The sequence below is a fragment of the Anomaloglossus baeobatrachus genome, unplaced genomic scaffold, assembly GCF_048569485.1.
Source record: "Anomaloglossus baeobatrachus isolate aAnoBae1 unplaced genomic scaffold, aAnoBae1.hap1 Scaffold_357, whole genome shotgun sequence".
NCBI classification, from domain to species: Eukaryota; Metazoa; Chordata; class Amphibia; order Anura; family Aromobatidae; genus Anomaloglossus; species Anomaloglossus baeobatrachus.
The window spans coordinates 51,801-79,118 of NW_027442926.1; the positions used below are offsets into that span (position 1 = coordinate 51,801).

At 46.6% G+C, this 27,318-nt stretch overlaps 17 non-coding genes and 2 pseudogenes across 17 annotated transcripts; all 19 read left to right on the plus strand.

Moving 5' to 3' along the window:
- Positions 1–331: 331 nt before the first annotated feature.
- On the plus strand, positions 332–483 carry LOC142273071 (U2 spliceosomal RNA; annotated as a pseudogene).
- A 718-nt stretch (positions 484–1,201) lies between these two features.
- LOC142273065 (U2 spliceosomal RNA) lies at positions 1,202–1,395 on the plus strand. Its single transcript, XR_012737838.1, has one exon. It is a non-coding gene; the product is annotated as a U2 spliceosomal RNA (small nuclear RNA).
- Positions 1,396–2,782: 1,387 nt separating this feature from the next.
- On the plus strand, positions 2,783–2,973 carry LOC142273099 (U2 spliceosomal RNA). The gene has a single exon (XR_012737850.1). It is a non-coding gene; the product is annotated as a U2 spliceosomal RNA (small nuclear RNA).
- A 1,387-nt stretch (positions 2,974–4,360) lies between these two features.
- LOC142273023 (U2 spliceosomal RNA) lies at positions 4,361–4,551 on the plus strand. The gene has a single exon (XR_012737802.1). It is a non-coding gene; the product is annotated as a U2 spliceosomal RNA (small nuclear RNA).
- A 1,387-nt stretch (positions 4,552–5,938) lies between these two features.
- LOC142273101 (U2 spliceosomal RNA) lies at positions 5,939–6,129 on the plus strand. Its single transcript, XR_012737852.1, has one exon. It is a non-coding gene; the product is annotated as a U2 spliceosomal RNA (small nuclear RNA).
- Positions 6,130–7,516: 1,387 nt separating this feature from the next.
- LOC142273102 (U2 spliceosomal RNA) lies at positions 7,517–7,707 on the plus strand. Its single transcript, XR_012737853.1, has one exon. It is a non-coding gene; the product is annotated as a U2 spliceosomal RNA (small nuclear RNA).
- A 1,388-nt stretch (positions 7,708–9,095) lies between these two features.
- Positions 9,096–9,286, plus strand: LOC142273104 (U2 spliceosomal RNA). The gene has a single exon (XR_012737854.1). It is a non-coding gene; the product is annotated as a U2 spliceosomal RNA (small nuclear RNA).
- Positions 9,287–10,673: 1,387 nt separating this feature from the next.
- LOC142273105 (U2 spliceosomal RNA) lies at positions 10,674–10,864 on the plus strand. Its single transcript, XR_012737855.1, has one exon. It is a non-coding gene; the product is annotated as a U2 spliceosomal RNA (small nuclear RNA).
- A 1,387-nt stretch (positions 10,865–12,251) lies between these two features.
- Positions 12,252–12,442, plus strand: LOC142273106 (U2 spliceosomal RNA). The gene has a single exon (XR_012737856.1). It is a non-coding gene; the product is annotated as a U2 spliceosomal RNA (small nuclear RNA).
- A 1,387-nt stretch (positions 12,443–13,829) lies between these two features.
- LOC142273107 (U2 spliceosomal RNA) lies at positions 13,830–14,020 on the plus strand. Its single transcript, XR_012737857.1, has one exon. It is a non-coding gene; the product is annotated as a U2 spliceosomal RNA (small nuclear RNA).
- Positions 14,021–15,413: 1,393 nt separating this feature from the next.
- Positions 15,414–15,604, plus strand: LOC142273108 (U2 spliceosomal RNA). The gene has a single exon (XR_012737858.1). It is a non-coding gene; the product is annotated as a U2 spliceosomal RNA (small nuclear RNA).
- Positions 15,605–16,991: 1,387 nt separating this feature from the next.
- On the plus strand, positions 16,992–17,182 carry LOC142273110 (U2 spliceosomal RNA). Its single transcript, XR_012737859.1, has one exon. It is a non-coding gene; the product is annotated as a U2 spliceosomal RNA (small nuclear RNA).
- Positions 17,183–18,569: 1,387 nt separating this feature from the next.
- LOC142273111 (U2 spliceosomal RNA) lies at positions 18,570–18,760 on the plus strand. The gene has a single exon (XR_012737860.1). It is a non-coding gene; the product is annotated as a U2 spliceosomal RNA (small nuclear RNA).
- A 1,387-nt stretch (positions 18,761–20,147) lies between these two features.
- Positions 20,148–20,338, plus strand: LOC142273112 (U2 spliceosomal RNA). Its single transcript, XR_012737861.1, has one exon. It is a non-coding gene; the product is annotated as a U2 spliceosomal RNA (small nuclear RNA).
- Positions 20,339–21,725: 1,387 nt separating this feature from the next.
- Positions 21,726–21,902, plus strand: LOC142273087 (U2 spliceosomal RNA; annotated as a pseudogene).
- Positions 21,903–22,246: 344 nt separating this feature from the next.
- LOC142273051 (U2 spliceosomal RNA) lies at positions 22,247–22,442 on the plus strand. The gene has a single exon (XR_012737826.1). It is a non-coding gene; the product is annotated as a U2 spliceosomal RNA (small nuclear RNA).
- A 1,387-nt stretch (positions 22,443–23,829) lies between these two features.
- On the plus strand, positions 23,830–24,020 carry LOC142273114 (U2 spliceosomal RNA). Its single transcript, XR_012737863.1, has one exon. It is a non-coding gene; the product is annotated as a U2 spliceosomal RNA (small nuclear RNA).
- Positions 24,021–25,407: 1,387 nt separating this feature from the next.
- LOC142273115 (U2 spliceosomal RNA) lies at positions 25,408–25,598 on the plus strand. Its single transcript, XR_012737864.1, has one exon. It is a non-coding gene; the product is annotated as a U2 spliceosomal RNA (small nuclear RNA).
- A 1,387-nt stretch (positions 25,599–26,985) lies between these two features.
- LOC142273116 (U2 spliceosomal RNA) lies at positions 26,986–27,176 on the plus strand. Its single transcript, XR_012737865.1, has one exon. It is a non-coding gene; the product is annotated as a U2 spliceosomal RNA (small nuclear RNA).
- Positions 27,177–27,318: the final 142 nt, after the last annotated feature.

The window sequence follows — 27,318 nt, forward strand, 5'->3', positions numbered from 1 at the left end:
TCTACGGGTAAGGATGGCAAAGGGTGGCAGTGACGGAAAGTCAGGCAACCTGTCCTGTCCGTCTTTTTGTATCGTGAATTGGAAAGACTGCAAGGGGGAGGGGAGTTGCTTGCGCCCTAAAGGAGGAGTTATTCAGATTCATTGCAGTGGGCGGCGGCTGCAAAACGCACCATTCTTCTTGTTTTTGCTCTGCAAAGCAGCCTTTTCAAGGGTTGGCTTGGGTGACAAAATGTCTTGTGTAGGCGTGGGTTTGTCTCCCTCTCGCTCTCTCTCCCTAAGATGTGTCCGGCATAGGCCAGGGTGCCACTCGAGGCCCAAACCAATTCTGGTTATCGCTTCTCGGCCTTTTGGCTAAGATCAAGTGTAGTATCTGTTCTTTTGGCTAAGATCAAGTGTAGTATCGTTCGAAAAGGTGGTTTAAGGCTCCGGCCACCTTAGTACAATGATGCAATGCACACTGGAAGGTTGCACTTGTTAGTACTTTGGGAGGATAGTATATCCATCTAGAGGAAACCATGGCCCTACCAGGATTGAGGCTATTAGACTGAGTAAGTGTGGGGGTTATGGTGCAATGTGCCCCAGGAATGGACACCCTGGAGGGAGTCTGAACTTGCTAGGTTGGGACCCTGGTAAGCCTCAGACTCTGTCGCACGCCGCGCCTTGCCTATTCATACTTTCCAAGCATATTGCCCTATCCTGGCCTTCTGGCTAAGAAGGGAAATTTTTTTAATCCCGGTCGGAGGTCCGGTCAGCTTTGGGCTGAGAAACCAACACCCGGTTGGAGCTCCGGGTCAGCTTTGGCTGAGAAACCAACACCCGGTTGGAGGTCCGGTTAGCCTTGGGCTGAGAAACCAACACCCGGTTGGAGGTCCGGTCAGCCTTGGGCTGAGAAACCAACACCCGGTTGGAGGTCCGGTCAGCCTTGGGCTGAGAAACCAACACCGGTTGACGGTCCGGGCAGTCTCGGCTGCGAAACCAACGACTAGTAGCTCCCTACTCCACTTGGGTAAGATGCCTCGGTGGACGCTGGGAGCAACAACAAGGCTCAACCAGGCTTCGGCTTGGGGGAGCACCGAAGATCCCTGACCCTCGCTGTGGCCTTCTGGCTCGGAGGGACGGGGTTGATTTTTGGGGATCCTCTTCTCACGGAGGGGTCCACACGAATCCTAGCCTTTGCACTGTTTTTGGTGTGACTTCGGTCATGCATTTTTGCGGTGCTTTGGAAAGCTTCATTAAATCAAATCTGTTCTTATCAGTTTAATATCTGATACGTCCCCTATCTGGGGACCATATATTAAATGGATTTTTAGAACAGGGAGATGGAAAAAGAGCTTGCTCTGTCCACTCCACGCATTGACCTGGTATTGCAGTACCTCCAGGAACGGTGCACCCCTTCTTAACCCAGTTTCCAAAAGCAGAACTCAATTCACCTGATTCATATTAGCCCGATTTAATGAATTGGAAGAAAGCATACGTCTTCATATGCACCTCAATTTGGCCCATTCACTTTTCACACTTCCTCCTTTTGTTTTTTATCTTTCACACTTTTGACTTTCTTTATTCATCCAAATAGCAAACTCATCACCACTCAACCTGACCAACTCGGCTATGTCCCCGTGCTGCAGTTCTCTGTCTTATCTAGATCATTTGCAATTGAATGGAATAGATCCCTTTTGGACAAAGTGGATTCACCTGCTGCTGCAGTGACCACAGGTGTGATAAGATCTAGAATTGGCATCTGGTGCGATCTCTCCGCTTCCACTCCAAAGAAAGTTACCTGTTTATTCCTATCATGCATTGGTTTTTGGGGTTTTCTTTGAGTAATGATGATCTCTTTAGTAGTCTGTTGGCGCCCTCTCCTGGAGGAATAGTTTGCTTGCTCTTGGACATTCTAAAAGAGAGGTCATGATAGACATTGAGCTTCTGAGCTCAATTGGGGACAGTCATGGGTGATGAATGTTTGCAACCTACTGCGAAGCCTCATACCGCAATATAAGGAACGTCAAATACTAAGAAAGGGCGGCCTATGAAAGAATTACTACTTTCAATAAGTACACTTAAACGGCTAATTGGGAATAGAAAAACTGTAAAAAGCCCTCTGAGAAAGCCCCCCTCTAACCTTTGATAGTAAGCTTTTCTGTAGTCTGCCTGTTGATGTATTTTCCGTTTGAACTGTGCACAACATGAAGAGACGGAACACTGGCGGCTTGTCACAATGCCCCCCGATGACATCACAATAGCGCTGCTGCCTAGAAAACAAGCTGCGCAGAAGAAGTTGTTCTTTGGGTGGGAGGGTGGGCTAGTGGAAGGAGGGGGCAATCTCTTTTTTTCCCGGGTGGTAGGGGGATGACAGGAGAAGGGAAGCGGGTGGTGAGAAAGGTACAGAGGGCAGGGTTTGGGGGCTGGGAAGGAAAGGGAAAAGATTAGGGTTTGGGGATGATGAAAGGGCTTTCTACGGGTAAGGATGGCAAAGGGTGGCAGTGACGGAAAGTCAGCCAACCTGTCCTGTCCGTCTTTTTGTATCGTGAATTGGAAAGACTGCAAGGGGGAGGGGAGTTGCTTGCGCCCTAAAGGAGGAGTTATTCAGATTCATTGCAGTGGGCGGCGGCTGCAAAACGCACCATTCTTCTTGTTTTTGCTCTGCAAAGCAGCCTTTTCAAGGGTTGGCTTGGGTGACAAAATGTCTTGTGTAGGCGTGGGTTTGTCTCCCTCTCGCTCTCTCTCCCTAAGATGTGTCCGGCATAGGCCAGGGTGCCACTCGAGGCCCAAACCAATTCTGGTTATCGCTTCTCGGCCTTTTGGCTAAGATCAAGTGTAGTATCTGTTCTTATCAGTTTAATATCTGATACGTCCCCTATCTGGGGACCATATATTAAATGGATTTTTAGAACAGGGAGATGGAAAAAGAGCTTGCTCTGTCCACTCCACGCATTGACCTGGTATTGCAGTACCTCCAGGAACGGTGCACCCCTTCTTAACCCAGTTTCCAAAAGCAGAACTCAATTCACCTGATTCATATTAGCCCGATTTAATGAATTGGAAGAAAGCATACGTCTTCATATGCACCTCAATTTGGCCCATTCACTTTTCACACTTCCTCCTTTTGTTTTTTATCTTTCACACTTTTGACTTTCTTTATTCATCCAAATAGCAAACTCATCACCACTCAACCTGACCAACTCGGCTATGTCCCCGTGCTGCAGTTCTCTGTCTTATCTAGATCATTTGCAATTGAATGGAATAGATTCCTTTTGGACAAAGTGGATTCACCTGCTGCTGCAGTGACCACAGGTGTGATAAGATCTAGAATTGGCATCTGGTGCGATCTCTCCGCTTCCACTCCAAAGAAAGTTACCTGTTTATTCCTATCATGCATTGGTTTTTGGGGTTTTCTTTGAGTAATGATGATCTCTTTAGTAGTCTGTTGGCGCCCTCTCCTGGAGGAATAGTTTGCTTGCTCTTGGACATTCTAAAAGAGAGGTCATGATAGACATTGAGCTTCTGAGCTCAATTGGGGACAGTCATGGGTGATGAATGTTTGCAACCTACTGCGAAGCCTCATACCGCAATATAAGGAACGTCAAATACTAAGAAAGGGCGGCCTATGAAAGAATTACTACTTTCAATAAGTACACTTAAACGGCTAATTGGGAATAGAAAAACTGTAAAAAGCCCTCTGAGAAAGCCCCCCTCTAACCTTTGATAGTAAGCTTTTCTGTAGTCTGCCTGTTGATGTATTTTCCGTTTGAACTGTGCACAACATGAAGAGACGGAACACTGGCGGCTTGTCACAATGCCCCCCGATGACATCACAATAGCGCTGCTGCCTAGAAAACAAGCTGCGCAGAAGAAGTTGTTCTTTGGGTGGGAGGGTGGGCTAGTGGAAGGAGGGGGCAATCTCTTTTTTTCCCGGGTGGTAGGGGGATGACAGGAGAAGGGAAGCGGGTGGTGAGAAAGGTACAGAGGGCAGGGTTTGGGGGCTGGGAAGGAAAGGGAAAAGATTAGGGTTTGGGGATGATGAAAGGGCTTTCTACGGGTAAGGATGGCAAAGGGTGGCAGTGACGGAAAGTCAGGCAACCTGTCCTGTCCGTCTTTTTGTATCGTGAATTGGAAAGACTGCAAGGGGGAGGGGAGTTGCTTGCGCCCTAAAGGAGGAGTTATTCAGATTCATTGCAGTGGGCGGCGGCTGCAAAACGCACCATTCTTCTTGTTTTTGCTCTGCAAAGCAGCCTTTTCAAGGGTTGGCTTGGGTGACAAAATGTCTTGTGTAGGCGTGGGTTTGTCTCCCTCTCGCTCTCTCTCCCTAAGATGTGTCCGGCATAGGCCAGGGTGCCACTCGAGGCCCAAACCAATTCTGGTTTTCGCTTCTCGGCCTTTTGGCTAAGATCAAGTGTAGTATCTGTTCTTATCAGTTTAATATCTGATACGTCCCCTATCTGGGGACCATATATTAAATGGATTTTTAGAACAGGGAGATGGAAAAAGAGCTTGCTCTGTCCACTCCACGCATTGACCTGGTATTGCAGTACCTCCAGGAACGGTGCACCCCTTCTTAACCCAGTTTCCAAAAGCAGAACTCAATTCACCTGATTCATATTAGCCCGATTTAATGAATTGGAAGAAAGCATACGTCTTCATATGCACCTCAATTTGGCCCATTCACTTTTCACACTTCCTCCTTTTGTTTTTTATCTTTCACACTTTTGACTTTCTTTATTCATCCAAATAGCAAACTCATCACCACTCAACCTGACCAACTCGGCTATGTCCTCGTGCTGCAGTTCTCTGTCTTATCTAGATCATTTGCAATTGAATGGAATAGATCCCTTTTGGACAAAGTGGATTCACCTGCTGCTGCAGTGACCACAGGTGTGATAAGATCTAGAATTGGCATCTGGTGCGATCTCTCCGCTTCCACTCCAAAGAAAGTTACCTGTTTATTCCTATCATGCATTGGTTTTTGGGGTTTTCTTTGAGTAATGATGATCTCTTTAGTAGTCTGTTGGCGCCCTCTCCTGGAGGAATAGTTTGCTTGCTCTTGGACATTCTAAAAGAGAGGTCATGATAGACATTGAGCTTCTGAGCTCAATTGGGGACAGTCATGGGTGATGAATGTTTGCAACCTACTGCGAAGCCTCATACCGCAATATAAGGAACGTCAAATACTAAGAAAGGGCGGCCTATGAAAGAATTACTACTTTCAATAAGTACACTTAAACGGCTAATTGGGAATAGAAAAACTGTAAAAAGCCCTCTGAGAAAGCCCCCCTCTAACCTTTGATAGTAAGCTTTTCTGTAGTCTGCCTGTTGATGTATTTTCCGTTTGAACTGTGCACAACATGAAGAGACGGAACACTGGCGGCTTGTCACAATGCCCCCCGATGACATCACAATAGCGCTGCTGCCTAGAAAACAAGCTGCGCAGAAGAAGTTGTTCTTTGGGTGGGAGGGTGGGCTAGTGGAAGGAGGGGGCAATCTCTTTTTTTCCCGGGTGGTAGGGGGATGACAGGAGAAGGGAAGCGGGTGGTGAGAAAGGTACAGAGGGCAGGGTTTGGGGGCTGGGAAGGAAAGGGAAAAGATTAGGGTTTGGGGATGATGAAAGGGCTTTCTACGGGTAAGGATGGCAAAGGGTGGCAGTGACGGAAAGTCAGGCAACCTGTCCTGTCCGTCTTTTTGTATCGTGAATTGGAAAGACTGCAAGGGGGAGGGGAGTTGCTTGCGCCCTAAAGGAGGAGTTATTCAGATTCATTGCAGTGGGCGGCGGCTGCAAAACGCACCATTCTTCTTGTTTTTGCTCTGCAAAGCAGCCTTTTCAAGGGTTGGCTTGGGTGACAAAATGTCTTGTGTAGGCGTGGGTTTGTCTCCCTCTCGCTCTCTCTCCCTAAGATGTGTCCGGCATAGGCCAGGGTGCCACTCGAGGCCCAAACCAATTCTGGTTATCGCTTCTCGGCCTTTTGGCTAAGATCAAGTGTAGTATCTGTTCTTATCAGTTTAATATCTGATACGTCCCCTATCTGGGGACCATATATTAAATGGATTTTTAGAACAGGGAGATGGAAAAAGAGCTTGCTCTGTCCACTCCACGCATTGACCTGGTATTGCAGTACCTCCAGGAACGGTGCACCCCTTCTTAACCCAGTTTCCAAAAGCAGAACTCAATTCACCTGATTCATATTAGCCCGATTTAATGAATTGGAAGAAAGCATACGTCTTCATATGCACCTCAATTTGGCCCATTCACTTTTCACACTTCCTCCTTTTGTTTTTTATCTTTCACACTTTTGACTTTCTTTATTCATCCAAATAGCAAACTCATCACCACTCAACCTGACCAACTCGGCTATGTCCCCGTGCTGCAGTTCTCTGTCTTATCTAGATCATTTGCAATTGAATGGAATAGATCCCTTTTGGACAAAGTGGATTCACCTGCTGCTGCAGTGACCACAGGTGTGATAAGATCTAGAATTGGCATCTGGTGCGATCTCTCCGCTTCCACTCCAAAGAAAGTTACCTGTTTATTCCTATCATGCATTGGTTTTTGGGGTTTTCTTTGAGTAATGATGATCTCTTTAGTAGTCTGTTGGCGCCCTCTCCTGGAGGAATAGTTTGCTTGCTCTTGGACATTCTAAAAGAGAGGTCATGATAGACATTGAGCTTCTGAGCTCAATTGGGGACAGTCATGGGTGATGAATGTTTGCAACCTACTGCGAAGCCTCATACCGCAATATAAGGAACGTCAAATACTAAGAAAGGGCGGCCTATGAAAGAATTACTACTTTCAATAAGTACACTTAAACGGCTAATTGGGAATAGAAAAACTGTAAAAAGCCCTCTGAGAAAGCCCCCCTCTAACCTTTGATAGTAAGCTTTTCTGTAGTCTGCCTGTTGATGTATTTTCCGTTTGAACTGTGCACAACATGAAGAGACGGAACACTGGCGGCTTGTCACAATGCCCCCCGATGACATCACAATAGCGCTGCTGCCTAGAAAACAAGCTGCGCAGAAGAAGTTGTTCTTTGGGTGGGAGGGTGGGCTAGTGGAAGGAGGGGGCAATCTCTTTTTTTCCCGGGTGGTAGGGGGATGACAGGAGAAGGGAAGCGGGTGGTGAGAAAGGTACAGAGGGCAGGGTTTGGGGGCTGGGAAGGAAAGGGAAAAGATTAGGGTTTGGGGATGATGAAAGGGCTTTCTACGGGTAAGGATGGCAAAGGGTGGCAGTGACGGAAAGTCAGGCAACCTGTCCTGTCCGTCTTTTTGTATCGTGAATTGGAAAGACTGCAAGGGGGAGGGGAGTTGCTTGCGCCCTAAAGGAGGAGTTATTCAGATTCATTGCAGTGGGCGGCGGCTGCAAAACGCACCATTCTTCTTGTTTTTGCTCTGCAAAGCAGCCTTTTCAAGGGTTGGCTTGGGTGACAAAATGTCTTGTGTAGGCGTGGGTTTGTCTCCCTCTCGCTCTCTCTCCCTAAGATGTGTCCGGCATAGGCCAGGGTGCCACTCGAGGCCCAAACCAATTCTGGTTATCGCTTCTCGGCCTTTTGGCTAAGATCAAGTGTAGTATCTGTTCTTATCAGTTTAATATCTGATACGTCCCCTATCTGGGGACCATATATTAAATGGATTTTTAGAACAGGGAGATGGAAAAAGAGCTTGCTCTGTCCACTCCACGCATTGACCTGGTATTGCAGTACCTCCAGGAACGGTGCACCCCTTCTTAACCCAGTTTCCAAAAGCAGAACTCAATTCACCTGATTCATATTAGCCCGATTTAATGAATTGGAAGAAAGCATACGTCTTCATATGCACCTCAATTTGGCCCATTCACTTTTCACACTTCCTCCTTTTGTTTTTTATCTTTCACACTTTTGACTTTCTTTATTCATCCAAATAGCAAACTCATCACCACTCAACCTGACCAACTCGGCTATGTCCCCGTGCTGCAGTTCTCTGTCTTATCTAGATCATTTGCAATTGAATGGAATAGATCCCTTTTGGACAAAGTGGATTCACCTGCTGCTGCAGTGACCACAGGTGTGATAAGATCTAGAATTGGCATCTGGTGCGATCTCTCCGCTTCCACTGAAAAGAAAGTTACCTGTTTATTCCTATCATGCATTGGTTTTTGGGGTTTTCTTTGAGTAATGATGATCTCTTTAGTAGTCTGTTGGCGCCCTCTCCTGGAGGAATAGTTTGCTTGCTCTTGGACATTCTAAAAGAGAGGTCATGATAGACATTGAGCTTCTGAGCTCAATTGGGGACAGTCATGGGTGATGAATGTTTGCAACCTACTGCGAAGCCTCATACCGCAATATAAGGAACGTCAAATACTAAGAAAGGGCGGCCTATGAAAGAATTACTACTTTCAATAAGTACACTTAAACGGCTAATTGGGAATAGAAAAACTGTAAAAAGCCCTCTGAGAAAGCCCCCCTCTAACCTTTGATAGTAAGCTTTTCTGTAGTCTGCCTGTTGATGTATTTTCCGTTTGAACTGTGCACAACATGAAGAGACGGAACACTGGCGGCTTGTCACAATGCCCCCCGATGACATCACAATAGCGCTGCTGCCTAGAAAACAAGCTGCGCAGAAGAAGTTGTTCTTTGGGTGGGAGGGTGGGCTAGTGGAAGGAGGGGGCAATCTCTTTTTTTCCCGGGTGGTAGGGGGATGACAGGAGAAGGGAAGCGGGGTGGTGAGAAAGGTACAGAGGGCAGGGTTTGGGGGCTGGGAAGGAAAGGGAAAAGATTAGGGTTTGGGGATGATGAAAGGGCTTTCTACGGGTAAGGATGGCAAAGGGTGGCAGTGACGGAAAGTCAGGCAACCTGTCCTGTCCGTCTTTTTGTATCGTGAATTGGAAAGACTGCAAGGGGGAGGGGAGTTGCTTGCGCCCTAAAGGAGGAGTTATTCAGATTCATTGCAGTGGGCGGCGGCTGCAAAACGCACCATTCTTCTTGTTTTGGCTCTGCAAAGCAGCCTTTTCAAGGGTTGGCTTGGGTGACAAAATGTCTTGTGTAGGCGTGGGTTTGTCTCCCTCTCGCTCTCTCTCCCTAAGATGTGTCCGGCATAGGCCAGGGTGCCACTCGAGGCCCAAACCAATTCTGGTTATCGCTTCTCGGCCTTTTGGCTAAGATCAAGTGTAGTATCTGTTCTTATCAGTTTAATATCTGATACGTCCCCTATCTGGGGACCATATATTAAATGGATTTTTAGAACAGGGAGATGGAAAAAGAGCTTGCTCTGTCCACTCCACGCATTGACCTGGTATTGCAGTACCTCCAGGAACGGTGCACCCCTTCTTAACCCAGTTTCCAAAAGCAGAACTCAATTCACCTGATTCATATTAGCCCGATTTAATGAATTGGAAGAAAGCATACGTCTTCATATGCACCTCAATTTGGCCCATTCACTTTTCACACTTCCTCCTTTTGTTTTTTATCTTTCACACTTTTGACTTTCTTTATTCATCCAAATAGCAAACTCATCACCACTCAACCTGACCAACTCGGCTATGTCCCCGTGCTGCAGTTCTCTGTCTTATCTAGATCATTTGCAATTGAATGGAATAGATCCCTTTTGGACAAAGTGGATTCACCTGCTGCTGCAGTGACCACAGGTGTGATAAGATCTAGAATTGGCATCTGGTGCGATCTCTCCGCTTCCACTCCAAAGAAAGTTACCTGTTTATTCCTATCATGCATTGGTTTTTGGGGTTTTCTTTGAGTAATGATGATCTCTTTAGTAGTCTGTTGGCGCCCTCTCCTGGAGGAATAGTTTGCTTGCTCTTGGACATTCTAAAAGAGAGGTCATGATAGACATTGAGCTTCTGAGCTCAATTGGGGACAGTCATGGGTGATGAATGTTTGCAACCTACTGCGAAGCCTCATACCGCAATATAAGGAACGTCAAATACTAAGAAAGGGCGGCCTATGAAAGAATTACTACTTTCAATAAGTACACTTAAACGGCTAATTGGGAATAGAAAAACTGTAAAAAGCCCTCTGAGAAAGCCCCCCTCTAACCTTTGATAGTAAGCTTTTCTGTAGTCTGCCTGTTGATGTATTTTCCGTTTGAACTGTGCACAACATGAAGAGACGGAACACTGGCGGCTTGTCATAATGCCCCCCGATGACATCACAATAGCGCTGCTGCCTAGAAAACAAGCTGCGCAGAAGAAGTTGTTCTTTGGGTGGGAGGGTGGGCTAGTGGAAGGAGGGGGCAATCTCTTTTTTTCCCGGGTGGTAGGGGGATGACAGGAGAAGGGAAGCGGGTGGTGAGAAAGGTACAGAGGGCAGGGTTTGGGGGCTGGGAAGGAAAGGGAAAAGATTAGGGTTTGGGGATGATGAAAGGGCTTTCTACGGGTAAGGATGGCAAAGGGTGGCAGTGACGGAAAGTCAGGCAACCTGTCCTGTCCGTCTTTTTGTATCGTGAATTGGAAAGACTGCAAGGGGGAGGGGAGTTGCTTGCGCCCTAAAGGAGGAGTTATTCAGATTCATTGCAGTGGGCGGCGGCTGCAAAACGCACCATTCTTCTTGTTTTTGCTCTGCAAAGCAGCCTTTTCAAGGGTTGGCTTGGGTGACAAAATGTCTTGTGTAGGCGTGGGTTTGTCTCCCTCTCGCTCTCTCTCCCTAAGATGTGTCCGGCATAGGCCAGGGTGCCACTCGAGGCCCAAACCAATTCTGGTTATCGCTTCTCGGCCTTTTGGCTAAGATCAAGTGTAGTATCTGTTCTTATCAGTTTAATATCTGATACGTCCCCTATCTGGGGACCATATATTAAATGGATTTTTAGAACAGGGAGATGGAAAAAGAGCTTGCTCTGTCCACTCCACGCATTGACCTGGTATTGCAGTACCTCCAGGAACGGTGCACCCCTTCTTAACCCAGTTTCCAAAAGCAGAACTCAATTCACCTGATTCATATTAGCCCGATTTAATGAATTGGAAGAAAGCATACGTCTTCATATGCACCTCAATTTGGCCCATTCACTTTTCACACTTCCTCCTTTTGTTTTTTATCTTTCACACTTTTGACTTTCTTTATTCATCCAAATTGCAAACTCATCACCACTCAACCTGACCAACTCGGCTATGTCCCCGTGCTGCAGTTCTCTGTCTTATCTAGATCATTTGCAATTGAATGGAATAGATCCCTTTTGGACAAAGTGGATTCACCTGCTGCTGCAGTGACCACAGGTGTGATAAGATCTAGAATTGGCATCTGGTGCGATCTCTCCGCTTCCACTCCAAAGAAAGTTACCTGTTTATTCCTATCATGCATTGGTTTTTGGGGTTTTCTTTGAGTAATGATGATCTCTTTAGTAGTCTGTTGGCGCCCTCTCCTGGAGGAATAGTTTGCTTGCTCTTGGACATTCTAAAAGAGAGGTCATGATAGACATTGAGCTTCTGAGCTCAATTGGGGACAGTCATGGGTGATGAATGTTTGCAACCTACTGCGAAGCCTCATACCGCAATATAAGGAACGTCAAATACTAAGAAAGGGCGGCCTATGAAAGAATTACTACTTTCAATAAGTACACTTAAACGGCTAATTGGGAATAGAAAAACTGTAAAAAGCCCTCTGAGAAAGCCCCCCTCTAACCTTTGATAGTAAGCTTTTCTGTAGTCTGCCTGTTGATGTATTTTCCGTTTGAACTGTGCACAACATGAAGAGACGGAACACTGGCGGCTTGTCACAATGCCCCCCGATGACATCACAATAGCGCTGCTGCCTAGAAAACAAGCTGCGCAGAAGAAGTTGTTCTTTGGGTGGGAGGGTGGGCTAGTGGAAGGAGGGGGCAATCTCTTTTTTTCCCGGGTGGTAGGGGGATGACAGGAGAAGGGAAGCGGGTGGTGAGAAAGGTACAGAGGGCAGGGTTTGGGGGCTGGGAAGGAAAGGGAAAAGATTAGGGTTTGGGGATGATGAAAGGGCTTTCTACGGGTAAGGATGGCAAAGGGTGGCAGTGACGGAAAGTCAGGCAACCTGTCCTGTCCGTCTTTTTGTATCGTGAATTGGAAAGACTGCAAGGGGGAGGGGAGTTGCTTGCGCCCTAAAGGAGGAGTTATTCAGATTCATTGCAGTGGGCGGCGGCTGCAAAACGCACCATTCTTCTTGTTTTTGCTCTGCAAAGCAGCCTTTTCAAGGGTTGGCTTGGGTGACAAAATGTCTTGTGTAGGCGTGGGTTTGTCTCCCTCTCGCTCTCTCTCCCTAAGATGTGTCCGGCATAGGCCAGGGTGCCACTCGAGGCCCAAACCAATTCTGGTTATCGCTTCTCGGCCTTTTGGCTAAGATCAAGTGTAGTATCTGTTCTTATCAGTTTAATATCTGATACGTCCCCTATCTGGGGACCATATATTAAATGGATTTTTAGAACAGGGAGATGGAAAAAGAGCTTGCTCTGTCCACTCCACGCATTGACCTGGTATTGCAGTACCTCCAGGAACGGTGCACCCCTTCTTAACCCAGTTTCCAAAAGCAGAACTCAATTCACCTGATTCATATTAGCCCGATTTAATGAATTGGAAGAAAGCATACGTCTTCATATGCACCTCAATTTGGCCCATTCACTTTTCACACTTCCTCCTTTTGTTTTTTATCTTTCACACTTTTGACTTTCTTTATTCATCCAAATAGCAAACTCATCACCACTCAACCTGACCAACTCGGCTATGTCCCCGTGCTGCAGTTCTCTGTCTTATCTAGATCATTTGCAATTGAATGGAATAGATCCCTTTTGGACAAAGTGGATTCACCTGCTGCTGCAGTGACCACAGGTGTGATAAGATCTAGAATTGGCATCTGGTGCGATCTCTCCGCTTCCACTCCAAAGAAAGTTACCTGTTTATTCCTATCATGCATTGGTTTTTGGGGTTTTCTTTGAGTAATGATGATCTCTTTAGTAGTCTGTTGGCGCCCTCTCCTGGAGGAATAGTTTGCTTGCTCTTGGACATTCTAAAAGAGAGGTCATGATAGACATTGAGCTTCTGAGCTCAATTGGGGACAGTCATGGGTGATGAATGTTTGCAACCTACTGCGAAGCCTCATACCGCAATATAAGGAACGTCAAATACTAAGAAAGGGCGGCCTATGAAAGAATTACTACTTTCAATAAGTACACTTAAACGGCTAATTGGGAATAGAAAAACTGTAAAAAGCCCTCTGAGAAAGCCCCCCTCTAACCTTTGATAGTAAGCTTTTCTGTAGTCTGCCTGTTGATGTATTTTCCGTTTGAACTGTGCACAACATGAAGAGACGGAACACTGGCGGCTTGTCACAATGCCCCCCGATGACATCACAATAGCGCTGCTGCCTAGAAAACAAGCTGCGCAGAAGAAGTTGTTCTTTGGGTGGGAGGGTGGGCTAGTGGAAGGAGGGGGCAATCTCTTTTTTTCCCGGGTGGTAGGGGGATGACAGGAGAAGGGAAGCGGGTGGTGAGAAAGGTACAGAGGGCAGGGTTTGGGGGCTGGGAAGGAAAGGGAAAAGATTAGGGTTTGGGGATGATGAAAGGGCTTTCTACGGGTAAGGATGGCAAAGGGTGGCAGTGACGGAAAGTCAGGCAACCTGTCCTGTCCGTCTTTTTGTATCGTGAATTGGAAAGACTGCAAGGGGGAGGGGAGTTGCTTGCGCCCTAAAGGAGGAGTTATTCAGATTCATTGCAGTGGGCGGCGGCTGCAAAACGCACCATTCTTCTTGTTTTTGCTCTGCAAAGCAGCCTTTTCAAGGGTTGGCTTGGGTGACAAAATGTCTTGTGTAGGCGTGGGTTTGTCTCCCTCTCGCTCTCTCTCCCTAAGATGTGTCCGGCATAGGCCAGGGTGACACTCGAGGCCCAAACCAATTCTGGTTATCGCTTCTCGGCCTTTTGGCTAAGATCAAGTGTAGTATCTGTTCTTATCAGTTTAATATCTGATACGTCCCCTATCTGGGGACCATATATTAAATGGATTTTTAGAACAGGGAGATGGAAAAAGAGCTTGCTCTGTCCACTCCACGCATTGACCTGGTATTGCAGTACCTCCAGGAACGGTGCACCCCTTCTTAACCCAGTTTCCAAAAGCAGAACTCAATTCACCTGATTCATATTAGCCCGATTTAATGAATTGGAAGAAAGCATACGTCTTCATATGCACCTCAATTTGGCCCATTCACTTTTCACACTTCCTCCTTTTGTTTTTTATCTTTCACACTTTTGACTTTCTTTATTCATCCAAATAGCAAACTCATCACCACTCAACCTGACCAACTCGGCTATGTCCCCGTGCTGCAGTTCTCTGTCTTATCTAGATCATTTGCAATTGAATGGAATAGATCCCTTTTGGACAAAGTGGATTCACCTGCTGCTGCAGTGACCACAGGTGTGATAAGATCTAGAATTGGCATCTGGTGCGATCTCTCCGCTTCCACTCCAAAGAAAGTTACCTGTTTATTCCTATCATGCATTGGTTTTTGGGGTTTTCTTTGAGTAATGATGATCTCTTTAGTAGTCTGTTGGCGCCCTCTCCTGGAGGAATAGTTTGCTTGCTCTTGGACATTCTAAAAGAGAGGTCATGATAGACATTGAGCTTCTGAGCTCAATTGGGGACAGTCATGGGTGATGAATGTTTGCAACCTACTGCGAAGCCTCATACCGCAATATAAGGAACGTCAAATACTAAGAAAGGGCGGCCTATGAAAGAATTACTACTTTCAATAAGTACACTTAAACGGCTAATTGGGAATAGAAAAACTGTAAAAAGCCCTCTGAGAAAGCCCCCCTCTAACCTTTGATAGTAAGCTTTTCTGTAGTCTGCCTGTTGATGTATTTTCCGTTTGAACTGTGCACAACATGAAGAGACGGAACACTGACACTGGCGGCTTGTCACAATGCCCCCCGATGACATCACAATAGCGCTGCTGCCTAGAAAACAAGCTGCGCAGAAGAAGTTGTTCTTTGGGTGGGAGGGTGGGCTAGTGGAAGGAGGGGGCAATCTCTTTTTTTCCCGGGTGGTAGGGGGATGACAGGAGAAGGGAAGCGGGTGGTGAGAAAGGTACAGAGGGCAGGGTTTGGGGGCTGGGAAGGAAAGGGAAAAGATTAGGGTTTGGGGATGATGAAAGGGCTTTCTACGGGTAAGGATGGCAAAGGGTGGCAGTGACGGAAAGTCAGGCAACCTGTCCTGTCCGTCTTTTTGTATCGTGAATTGGAAAGACTGCAAGGGGGAGGGGAGTTGCTTGCGCCCTAAAGGAGGAGTTATTCAGATTCATTGCAGTGGGCGGCGGCTGCAAAACGCACCATTCTTCTTGTTTTTGCTCTGCAAAGCAGCCTTTTCAAGGGTTGGCTTGGGTGACAAAATGTCTTGTGTAGGCGTGGGTTTGTCTCCCTCTCGCTCTCTCTCCCTAAGATGTGTCCGGCATAGGCCAGGGTGCCACTCGAGGCCCAAACCAATTCTGGTTATCGCTTCTCGGCCTTTTGGCTAAGATCAAGTGTAGTATCTGTTCTTATCAGTTTAATATCTGATACGTCCCCTATCTGGGGACCATATATTAAATGGATTTTTAGAACAGGGAGATGGAAAAAGAGCTTGCTCTGTCCACTCCACGCATTGACCTGGTATTGCAGTACCTCCAGGAACGGTGCACCCCTTCTTAACCCAGTTTCCAAAAGCAGAACTCAATTCACCTGATTCATATTAGCCCGATTTAATGAATTGGAAGAAAGCATACGTCTTCATATGCACCTCAATTTGGCCCATTCACTTTTCACACTTCCTCCTTTTGTTTTTTATCTTTCACACTTTTGACTTTCTTTATTCATCCAAATAGCAAACTCATCACCACTCAACCTGACCAACTCGGCTATGTCCCCGTGCTGCAGTTCTCTGTCTTATCTAGATCATTTGCAATTGAATGGAATAGATCCCTTTTGGACAAAGTGGATTCACCTGCTGCTGCAGTGACCACAGGTGTGATAAGATCTAGAATTGGCATCTGGTGCGATCTCTCCGCTTCCACTCCAAAGAAAGTTACCTGTTTATTCCTATCATGCATTGGTTTTTGGGGTTTTCTTTGAGTAATGATGATCTCTTTAGTAGTCTGTTGGCGCCCTCTCCTGGAGGAATAGTTTGCTTGCTCTTGGACATTCTAAAAGAGAGGTCATGATAGACATTGAGCTTCTGAGCTCAATTGGGGACAGTCATGGGTGATGAATGTTTGCAACCTACTGCGAAGCCTCATACCGCAATATAAGGAACGTCAAATACTAAGAAAGGGCGGCCTATGAAAGAATTACTACTTTCAATAAGTACACTTAAACGGCTAATTGGGAATAGAAAAACTGTAAAAAGCCCTCTGAGAAAGCCCCCCTCTAACCTTTGATAGTAAGCTTTTCTGTAGTCTGCCTGTTGATGTATTTTCCGTTTGAACTGTGCACAACATGAAGAGACGGAACACTGGCGGCTTGTCACAATGCCCCCCGATGACATCACAATAGCGCTGCTGCCTAGAAAACAAGCTGCGCAGAAGAAGTTGTTCTTTGGGTGGGAGGGTGGGCTAGTGGAAGGAGGGGGCAATCTCTTTTTTTCCCGGGTGGTAGGGGGATGACAGGAGAAGGGAAGCGGGTGGTGAGAAAGGTACAGAGGGCAGGGTTTGGGGGCTGGGAAGGAAAGGGAAAAGATTAGGGTTTGGGGATGATGAAAGGGCTTTCTACGGGTAAGGATGGCAAAGGGTGGCAGTGACGGAAAGTCAGGCAACCTGTCCTGTCCGTCTTTTTGTATCGTGAATTGGAAAGACTGCAAGGGGGAGGGGAGTTGCTTGCGCCCTAAAGGAGGAGTTATTCAGATTCATTGCAGTGGGCGGCGGCTGCAAAACGCACCATTCTTCTTGTTTTTGCTCTGCAAAGCAGCCTTTTCAAGGGTTGGCTTGGGTGACAAAATGTCTTGTGTAGGCGTGGGTTTGTCTCCCTCTCGCTCTCTCTCCCTAAGATGTGTCCGGCATAGGCCAGGGTGCCACTCGAGGCCCAAACCAATTCTGGTTATCGCTTCTCGGCCTTTTGGCTAAGATCAAGTGTAGTATCTGTTCTTATCAGTTTAATATCTGATACGTCCCCTATCTGGGGACCATATATTAAATGGATTTTTAGAACAGGGAGATGGAAAAAGAGCTTGCTCTGTCCACTCCACGCATTGACCTGGTATTGCAGTACCTCCAGGAACGGTGCACCCCTTCTTAACCCAGTTTCCAAAAGCAGAACTCAATTCACCTGATTCATATTAGCCCGATTTAATGAATTGGAAGAAAGCATACGTCTTCATATGCACCTCAATTTGGCCCATTCACTTTTCACACTTCCTCCTTTTGTTTTTTATCTTTCACACTTTTGACTTTCTTTATTCATCCAAATAGCAAACTCATCACCACTCAACCTGACCAACTCGGCTATGTCCCCGTGCTGCAGTTCTCTGTCTTATCTAGATCATTTGCAATTGAATGGAATAGATCCCTTTTGGACAAAGTGGATTCACCTGCTGCTGCAGTGACCACAGGTGTGATAAGATCTAGAATTGGCATCTGGTGCGATCTCTCCGCTTCCACTCCAAAGAAAGTTACCTGTTTATTCCTATCATGCATTGGTTTTTGGGGTTTTCTTTGAGTAATGATGATCTCTTTAGTAGTCTGTTGGCGCCCTCTCCTGGAGGAATAGTTTGCTTGCTCTTGGACATTCTAAAAGAGAGGTCATGATAGACATTGAGCTTCTGAGCTCAATTGGGGACAGTCATGGGTGATGAATGTTTGCAACCTACTGCGAAGCCTCATACCGCAATATAAGGAACGTCAAATACTAAGAAAGGGCGGCCTATGAAAGAATTACTACTTTCAATAAGTACACTTAAACGGCTAATTGGGAATAGAAAAACTGTAAAAAGCCCTCTGAGAAAGCCCCCCTCTAACCTTTGATAGTAAGCTTTTCTGTAGTCTGCCTGTTGATGTATTTTCCGTTTGAACTGTGCACAACATGAAGAGACGGAACACTGGCGGCTTGTCACAATGCCCCCCGATGACATCACAATAGCGCTGCTGCCTAGAAAACAAGCTGCGCAGAAGAAGTTGTTCTTTGGGTGGGAGGGTGGGCTAGAGGAAGGAGGGGGCAATCTCTTTTTTTCCCGGGTGGTAGGGGGATGACAGGAGAAGGGAAGCGGGTGGTGAGAAAGGTACAGAGGGCAGGGTTTGGGGGCTGGGAAGGAAAGGGAAAAGATTAGGGTTTGGGGATGATGAAAGGGCTTTCTACGGGTAAGGATGGCAAAGGGTGGCAGTGACGGAAAGTCAGGCAACCTGTCCTGTCCGTCTTTTTGTATCGTGAATTGGAAAGACTGCAAGGGGGAGGGGAGTTGCTTGCGCCCTAAAGGAGGAGTTATTCAGATTCATTGCAGTGGGCGGCGGCTGCAAAACGCACCATTCTTCTTGTTTTTGCTCTGCAAAGCAGCCTTTTCAAGGGTTGGCTTGGGTGACAAAATGTCTTGTGTAGGCGTGGGTTTGTCTCCCTCTCGCTCTCTCTCCCTAAGATGTGTCCGGCATAGGCCAGGGTGCCACTCGAGGCCCAAACCAATTCTGGTTATCGCTTCTCGGCCTTTTGGCTAAGATCAAGTGTAGTATCTGTTCTTATCAGTTTAATATCTGATACGTCCCCTATCTGGGGACCATATATTAAATGGATTTTTAGAACAGGGAGATGGAAAAAGAGCTTGCTCTGTCCACTCCACGCATTGACCTGGTATTGCAGTACCTCCAGGAACGGTGCACCCCTTCTTAACCCAGTTTCCAAAAGCAGAACTCAATTCACCTGATTCATATTAGCCCGATTTAATGAATTGGAAGAAAGCATACGTCTTCATATGCACCTCAATTTGGCCCATTCACTTTTCACACTTCCTCCTTTTGTTTTTTATCTTTCACACTTTTGACTTTCTTTATTCATCCAAATAGCAAACTCATCACCACTCAACCTGACCAACTCGGCTATGTCCCCGTGCTGCAGTTCTCTGTCTTATCTAGATCATTTGCAATTGAATGGAATAGATCCCTTTTGGACAAAGTGGATTCACCTGCTGCTGCAGTGACCACATGTGTGATAAGATCTAGAATTGGCATCTGGTGCGATCTCTCCGCTTCCACTCCAAAGAAAGTTACCTGTTTATTCCTATCATGCATTGGTTTTTGGGGTTTTCTTTGAGTAATGATGATCTCTTTAGTAGTCTGTTGGCGCCCTCTCCTGGAGGAATAGTTTGCTTGCTCTTGGACATTCTAAAAGAGAGGTCATGATAGACATTGAGCTTCTGAGCTCAATTGGGGACAGTCATGGGTGATGAATGTTTGCAACCTACTGCGAAGCCTCATACCGCAATATAAGGAACGTCAAATACTAAGAAAGGGCGGCCTATGAAAGAATTACTACTTTCAATAAGTACACTTAAACGGCTAATTGGGAATAGAAAAACTGTAAAAAGCCCTCTGAGAAAGCCCCCCTCTAACCTTTGATAGTAAGCTTTTCTGTAGTCTGCCTGTTGATGTATTTTCCGTTTGAACTGTGCACAACATGAAGAGACGGAACACTGGCGGCTTGTCACAATGCCCCCCGATGACATCACAATAGCGCTGCTGCCTAGAAAACAAGCTGCGCAGAAGAAGTTGTTCTTTGGGTGGGAGGGTGGGCTAGTGGAAGGAGGGGGCAATCTCTTTTTTTCCCGGGTGGTAGGGGGATGACAGGAGAAGGGAAGCGGGTGGTGAGAAAGGTACAGAGGGCAGGGTTTGGGGGCTGGGAAGGAAAGGGAAAAGATTAGGGTTTGGGGATGATGAAAGGGCTTTCTACGGGTAAGGATGGCAAAGGGTGGCAGTGACGGAAAGTCAGGCAACCTGTCCTGTCCGTCTTTTTGTATCGTGAATTGGAAAGACTGCAAGGGGGAGGGGAGTTGCTTGCGCCCTAAAGGAGGAGTTATTCAGATTCATTGCAGTGGGCGGCGGCTGCAAAACGCACCATTCTTCTTGTTTTTGCTCTGCAAAGCAGCCTTTTCAAGGGTTGGCTTGGGTGACAAAATGTCTTGTGTAGGCGTGGGTTTGTCTCCCTCTCGCTCTCTCTCCCTAAGATGTGTCCGGCATAGGCCAGGGTGCCACTCGAGGCCCAAACCAATTCTGGTTATCGCTTCTCGGCCTTTTGGCTAAGATCAAGTGTAGTATCTGTTCTTATCAGTTTAATATCTGATACGTCCCCTATCTGGGGACCATATATTAAATGGATTTTTAGAACAGGGAGATGGAAAAAGAGCTTGCTCTGTCCACTCCACGCATTGACCTGGTATTGCAGTACCTCCAGGAACGGTGCACCCCTTCTTAACCCAGTTTCCAAAAGCAGAACTCAATTCACCTGATTCATATTAGCCCGATTTAATGAATTGGAAGAAAGCATACGTCTTCATATGCACCTCAATTTGGCCCATTCACTTTTCACACTTCCTCCTTTTGTTTTTTATCTTTCACACTTTTGACTTTCTTTATTCATCCAAATAGCAAACTCATCACCACTCAACCTGACCAACTCGGCTATGTCCCCGTGCTGCAGTTCTCTGTCTTATCTAGATCATTTGCAATTGAATGGAATAGATCCCTTTTGGACAAAGTGGATTCACCTGCTGCTGCAGTGACCACAGGTGTGATAAGATCTAGAATTGGCATCTGGTGCGATCTCTCCGCTTCCACTCCAAAGAAAGTTACCTGTTTATTCCTATCATGCATTGGTTTTTGGGGTTTTCTTTGAGTAATGATGATCTCTTTAGTAGTCTGTTGGCGCCCTCTCCTGGAGGAATAGTTTGCTTGCTCTTGGACATTCTAAAAGAGAGGTCATGATAGACATTGAGCTTCTGAGCTCAATTGGGGACAGTCATGGGTGATGAATGTTTGCAACCTACTGCGAAGCCTCATACCGCAATATAAGGAACGTCAAATACTAAGAAAGGGCGGCCTATGAAAGAATTACTACTTTCAATAAGTACACTTAAACGGCTAATTGGGAATAGAAAAACTGTAAAAAGCCCTCTGAGAAAGCCCCCCTCTAACCTTTGATAGTAAGCTTTTCTGTAGTCTGCCTGTTGATGTATTTTCCGTTTGAACTGTGCACAACATGAAGAGACGGAACACTGGCGGCTTGTCACAATGCCCCCCGATGACATCACAATAGCGCTGCTGCCTAGAAAACAAGCTGCGCAGAAGAAGTTGTTCTTTGGGTGGGAGGGTGGGCTAGTGGAAGGAGGGGGCAATCTCTTTTTTTCCCGGGTGGTAGGGGGATGACAGGAGAAGGGAAGCGGGTGGTGAGAAAGGTACAGAGGGCAGGGTTTGGGGGCTGGGAAGGAAAGGGAAAAGATTAGGGTTTGGGGATGATGAAAGGGCTTTCTACGGGTAAGGATGGCAAAGGGTGGCAGTGACGGAAAGTCAGGCAACCTGTCCTGTCCGTCTTTTTGTATCGTGAATTGGAAAGACTGCAAGGGGGAGGGGAGTTGCTTGCGCCCTAAAGGAGGAGTTATTCAGATTCATTGCAGTGGGCGGCGGCTGCAAAACGCACCATTCTTCTTGTTTTTGCTCTGCAAAGCAGCCTTTTCAAGGGTTGGCTTGGGTGACAAAATGTCTTGTGTAGGCGTGGGTTTGTCTCCCTCTCGCTCTCTCTCCCTAAGATGTGTCCGGCATAGGCCAGGGTGCCACTCGAGGCCCAAACCAATTCTGGTTATCGCTTCTCGGCCTTTTGGCTAAGATCAAGTGTAGTATATTGGGCTCTGTAGCACACCGTACCTTGCCTTTTCATACTTTTTGAGCATATTACCCTATCCCGGCCTTCTGGCTAGGAAGGGAAATTTTTATAATCCCGGTCGGAGGTCTGGTCAGCTTTGGGCTGAGAAACTAACACCCGGTTGGAGGTCTGGGTCAGCTTCGGCTGAGAAACCAACACCCGGTTGGAGGTCCGGTTAGCCTTGGGCTGAGAAACCAACACCGGTTGACGGTCCGGGCAGTTTCGGCTGCGAAACCAACAACTAGTAGCTCTCTACTCCACTTGGGTAAGATGCCTGGGTGGACGCTGGGAGCAACGACAAGGCTCAACCAGGCTTCGGCTTGGGGGAGCACCGAAGATCCCTGACCCTTGCTGTGGCCTTCTGGCTCGGAGGGACGGGGTTGATTTTTGGGGACCCTCTCCTCACGGTGGGGTCCACACGAATCCTAGCCTTTGCACTGTTTTTGGTGTGACTTCGGTCATGCATTTTTTGTGGTGCTTTGGAAAGCTTCATTAAATCAAAATCTGTTCTTATCAGTTTAATATCTGATACGTCCCCTATCTGGGGACCATATATTAAATGGATTTTTAGAACAGGGAGATGGAAAAAGAGCTTGCTCTGTCCACTCCACGCATTGACCTGGTATTGCAGTACCTCCAGGAACGGTGCACCCCTTCTTAACCCAGTTTCCAAAAGCAGAACTCAATTCACCTGATTCATATTAGCCCGATTTAATGAATTGGAAGAAAGCATACGTCTTCATATGCACCTCAATTTGGCCCATTCACTTTTCACACTTCCTCCTTTTGTTTTTTATCTTTCACACTTTTGACTTTCTTTATTCATCCAAATAGCAAACTCATCACCACTCAACCTGACCAACTCGGCTATGTCCCCGTGCTGCAGTTCTCTGTCTTATCTAGATCATTTGCAATTGAATGGAATAGATCCCTTTTGGACAAAGTGGATTCACCTGCTGCTGCAGTGACCACAGGTGTGATAAGATCTAGAATTGGCATCTGGTGCGATCTCTCCGCTTCCACTCCAAAGAAAGTTACCTGTTTATTCCTATCATGCATTGGTTTTTGGGGTTTTCTTTGAGTAATGATGATCTCTTTAGTAGTCTGTTGGCGCCCTCTCCTGGAGGAATAGTTTGCTTGCTCTTGGACATTCTAAAAGAGAGGTCATGATAGACATTGAGCTTCTGAGCTCAATTGGGGACAGTCATGGGTGATGAATGTTTGCAACCTACTGCGAAGCCTCATACCGCAATATAAGGAACGTCAAATACTAAGAAAGGGCGGCCTATGAAAGAATTACTACTTTCAATAAGTACACTTAAACGGCTAATTGGGAATAGAAAAACTGTAAAAAGCCCTCTGAGAAAGCCCCCCTCTAACCTTTGATAGTAAGCTTTTCTGTAGTCTGCCTGTTGATGTATTTTCCGTTTGAACTGTGCACAACATGAAGAGACGGAACACTGGCGGCTTGTCACAATGCCCCCCGATGACATCACAATAGCGCTGCTGCCTAGAAAACAAGCTGCGCAGAAGAAGTTGTTCTTTGGGTGGGAGGGTGGGCTAGTGGAAGGAGGGGGCAATCTCTTTTTTTCCCGGGTGGTAGGGGGATGACAGGAGAAGGGAAGCGGGTGGTGAGAAAGGTACAGAGGGCAGGGTTTGGGGGCTGGGAAGGAAAGGGAAAAGATTAGGGTTTGGGGATGATGAAAGGGCTTTCTACGGGTAAGGATGGCAAAGGGTGGCAGTGACGGAAAGTCAGGCAACCTGTCCTGTCCGTCTTTTTGTATCGTGAATTGGAAAGACTGCAAGGGGGAGGGGAGTTGCTTGCGCCCTAAAGGAGGAGTTATTCAGATTCATTGCAGTGGGCGGCGGCTGCAAAACGCACCATTCTTCTTGTTTTTGCTCTGCAAAGCAGCCTTTTCAAGGGTTGGCTTGGGTGACAAAATGTCTTGTGTAGGCGTGGGTTTGTCTCCCTCTCGCTCTCTCTCCCTAAGATGTGTCCGGCATAGGCCAGGGTGCCACTCGAGGCCCAAACCAATTCTGGTTATCGCTTCTCGGCCTTTTGGCTAAGATCAAGTGTAGTATCTGTTCTTATCAGTTTAATATCTGATACGTCCCCTATCTGGGGACCATATATTAAATGGATTTTTAGAACAGGGAGATGGAAAAAGAGCTTGCTCTGTCCACTCCACGCATTGACCTGGTATTGCAGTACCTCCAGGAACGGTGCACCCCTTCTTAACCCAGTTTCCAAAAGCAGAACTCAATTCACCTGATTCATATTAGCCCGATTTAATGAATTGGAAGAAAGCATACGTCTTCATATGCACCTCAATTTGGCCCATTCACTTTTCACACTTCCTCCTTTTGTTTTTTATCTTTCACACTTTTGACTTTCTTTATTCATCCAAATAGCAAACTCATCACCACTCAACCTGACCAACTCGGCTATGTCCCCGTGCTGCAGTTCTCTGTCTTATCTAGATCATTTGCAATTGAATGGAATAGATCCCTTTTGGACAAAGTGGATTCACCTGCTGCTGCAGTGACCACAGGTGTGATAAGATCTAGAATTGGCATCTGGTGCGATCTCTCCGCTTCCACTCCAAAGAAAGTTACCTGTTTATTCCTATCATGCATTGGTTTTTGGGGTTTTCTTTGAGTAATGATGATCTCTTTAGTAGTCTGTTGGCGCCCTCTCCTGGAGGAATAGTTTGCTTGCTCTTGGACATTCTAAAAGAGAGGTCATGATAGACATTGAGCTTCTGAGCTCAATTGGGGACAGTCATGGGTGATGAATGTTTGCAACCTACTGCGAAGCCTCATACCGCAATATAAGGAACGTCAAATACTAAGAAAGGGCGGCCTATGAAAGAATTACTACTTTCAATAAGTACACTTAAACGGCTAATTGGGAATAGAAAAACTGTAAAAAGCCCTCTGAGAAAGCCCCCCTCTAACCTTTGATAGTAAGCTTTTCTGTAGTCTGCCTGTTGATGTATTTTCCGTTTGAACTGTGCACAACATGAAGAGACGGAACACTGGCGGCTTGTCACAATGCCCCCCGATGACATCACAATAGTGCTGCTGCCTAGAAAACAAGCTGCGCAGAAGAAGTTGTTCTTTGGGTGGGAGGGTGGGCTAGTGGAAGGAGGGGGCAATCTCTTTTTTTCCCGGGTGGTAGGGGGATGACAGGAGAAGGGAAGCGGGTGGTGAGAAAGGTACAGAGGGCAGGGTTTGGGGGCTGGGAAGGAAAGGGAAAAGATTAGGGTTTGGAGATGATGAAAGGGCTTTCTACGGGTAAGGATGGCAAAGGGTGGCAGTGACGGAAAGTCAGGCAACCTGTCCTGTCCGTCTTTTTGTATCGTGAATTGGAAAGACTGCAAGGGGGAGGGGAGTTGCTTGCGCCCTAAAGGAGGAGTTATTCAGATTCATTGCAGTGGGCGGCGGCTGCAAAACGCACCATTCTTCTTGTTTTTGCTCTGCAAAGCAGCCTTTTCAAGGGTTGGCTTGGGTGACAAAATGTCTTGTGTAGGCGTGGGTTTGTCTCCCTCTCGCTCTCTCTCCCTAAGATGTGTCCGGCATAGGCCAGGGTGCCACTCGAGGCCCAAACCAATTCTGGTTATCGCTTCTCGGCCTTTTGGCTAAGATCAAGTGTAGTATCTGTTCTTATCAGTTTAATATCTGATACGTCCCCTATCTGGGGACCATATATTAAATGGATTTTTAGAACAGGGAGATGGAAAAAGAGCTTGCTCTGTCCACTCCACGCATTGACCTGGTATTGCAGTACCTCCAGGAACGGTGCACCCCTTCTTAACCCAGTTTCCAAAAGCAGAACTCAATTCACCTGATTCATATTAGCCCGATTTAATGAATTGGAAGAAAGCATACGTCTTCATATGCACCTCAATTTGGCCCATTCACTTTTCACACTTCCTCCTTTTGTTTTTTATCTTTCACACTTTTGACTTTCTTTATTCATCCAAATAGCAAACTCATCACCACTCAACCTGACCAACTCGGCTATGTCCCCGTGCTGCAGTTCTCTGTCTTATCTAGATCATTTGCAATTGAATGGAATAGATCCCTTTTGGACAAAGTGGATTCACCTGCTGCTGCAGTGACCACAGGTGTGATAAGATCTAGAATTGGCATCTGGTGCGATCTCTCCGCTTCCACTCCAAAGAAAGTTACCTGTTTATTCCTATCATGCATTGGTTTTTGGGGTTTTCTTTGAGTAATGATGATCTCTTTAGTAGTCTGTTGGCGCCCTCTCCTGGAGGAATAGTTTGCTTGCTCTTGGACATTCTAAAAGAGAGGTCATGATAGACATTGAGCTTCTGAGCTCAATTGGGGACAGTCATGGGTGATGAATGTTTGCAACCTACTGCGAAGCCTCATACCGCAATATAAGGAACGTCAAATACTAAGAAAGGGCGGCCTATGAAAGAATTACTACTTTCAATAAGTACACTTAAACGGCTAATTGGGAATAGAAAAACTGTAAAAAGCCCTCTGAGAAAGCCCCCCTCTAACCTTTGATAGTAAGCTTTTCTGTAGTCTGCCTGTTGATGTATTTTCCGTTTGAACTGTGCACAACATGAAGAGACGGAACACTGGCGGCTTGTCACAATACCCCCCGATGACATCACAATAGCGCTGCTGCCTAGAAAACAAGCTGCGCAGAAGAAGTTGTTCTTTGGGTGGGAGGGTGGGCTAGTGGAAGGAGGGGGCAATCTCTTTTTTTCCCGGGTGGTAGGGGGATGACAGGAGAAGGGAAGCGGGTGGTGAGAAAGGTACAGAGGGCAGGGTTTGGGGGCTGGGAAGGAAAGGGAAAAGATTAGGGTTTGGGGATGATGAAAGGGCTTTCTACGGGTAAGGATGGCAAAGGGTGGCAGTGACGGAAAGTCAGGCAACCTGTCCTGTCCGTCTTTTTGTATCGTGAATTGGAAAGACTGCAAGGGGGAGGGGAGTTGCTTGCGCCCTAAAGGAGGAGTTATTCAGATTCATTGCAGTGGGCGGCGGCTGCAAAACGCACCATTCTTCTTGTTTTTGCTCTGCAAAGCAGCCTTTTCAAGGGTTGGCTTGGGTGACAAAATGTCTTGTGTAGGCGTGGGTTTGTCTCCCTCTCGCTCTCTCTCCCTAAGATGTGTCCGGCATAGGCCAGGGTGCCACTCGAGGCCCAAACCAATTCTGGTTATCGCTTCTCGGCCTTTTGGCTAAGATCAAGTGTAGTATCTGTTCTTATCAGTTTAATATCTGATACGTCCCCTATCTGGGGACCATATATTAAATGGATTTTTAGAACAGGGAGATGGAAAAAGAGCTTGCTCTGTCCACTCCACGCATTGACCTGGTATTGCAGTACCTCCAGGAACGGTGCACCCCTTCTTAACCCAGTTTCCAAAAGCAGAACTCAATTCACCTGATTCATATTAGCCCGATTTAATGAATTGGAAGAAAGCATACGTCTTCATATGCACCTCAATTTGGCCCATTCACTTTTCACACTTCCTCCTTTTGTTTTTTATC